The sequence below is a fragment of the Chrysochloris asiatica genome, unplaced genomic scaffold (assembly GCF_000296735.1).
Source record: "Chrysochloris asiatica unplaced genomic scaffold, ChrAsi1.0 scaffold00003, whole genome shotgun sequence".
NCBI classification, from domain to species: domain Eukaryota; kingdom Metazoa; phylum Chordata; class Mammalia; order Afrosoricida; family Chrysochloridae; genus Chrysochloris; species Chrysochloris asiatica.
Window position 1 is genome coordinate 23,552,586 of NW_006408521.1, and position 1,129 is coordinate 23,553,714.

Here is a 1,129-nt window from a genome sequence, read left to right on the forward strand (position 1 = left end):
TTGGAACCAAATCTACAGTACTTATCAACAATGACATTACACAACTTGGGATGGTTTCCCAGTGAAAAGGAACTTCACTTTGTAAGAGATCACCCAAGAGAGGAGAAGAATCTGGAGCTGGGGTGAGCAGCTGGCCATGTCCCTGGATGGTGAGATACTTCCTGGGTTTCTGGAAGGGATCATAGAGCTTTGACCAAAAAACACAGAGCCCACCTCATTTTCCAAAATTTAAAAGGTCTTAATATAGAGAATAAGTTAGAAGGGTAAAATAGTTATCACAATGTTTAGAGACTTGTGAAATTTCATCTTTTGCTAGATCCTTAAAAGCTTCTGCTCTTTGATAAAGTCCCACCCTCTGGTTTAGAAACTGGAATAAACCATACCCATTGCTGTTGGGTCAGTTCAGACTTATAGTGACCCTATACAGCGGAGTAGAACTGCCCCATAGGGTTCCTAGGACTTTACAGAAGCAGACTGCCGGGTCTTTCTTCTGGAGTCAGATGTGGGTTTGAACCACTGACCTCACAGCACCACCTTTTGTTGGTGTTGTTAAGAGCCTTAAGGTTGGTTCTGACTCATACCGACCCTGTATAGGGTTTCCGAGGAATGGCTGGTGGGTTTGAGCCACTGACCTGGTGCTTCAAACTGACCTTGCAGTCCAGGGCATTAACCCTTAGCATATACCAAGACTCCTACCACAGGACAGGCCAAAATGTTGTTCTTGTGACTATGTATTTAAAATAAAACTTATGTGAGCAGGTGTTAGTTTCTTTGTTGTGGTTGTAAAGGTGTAGCACATTTACATTGTTGTTATTGTTAAGTGCTGTCAAGTTGGTTCTGATTCATAGTGATCCTGTATGGGGTTTCTGAGGAGTACCTGGTAGGTTTGAACTGCTGACCTTGTGGTTCACAGTCCAGTGCTGATCCTATAGCACCCCACCAGGATTCCAGAACACTTGTATCAAGTTTTAAAGATACCATCATCATAACATTTATCTGGAGTCCTGGTGTGGCACCGCAGGCTAATGCGCTGGACTGCAAAGTCAGTTTGAACCACAAGGTTAGTGGTTCAAGCCTACCAGCTGCTCCTGGGAAACCCTATACAGTGTTGCTATGGATCAGAACCTAC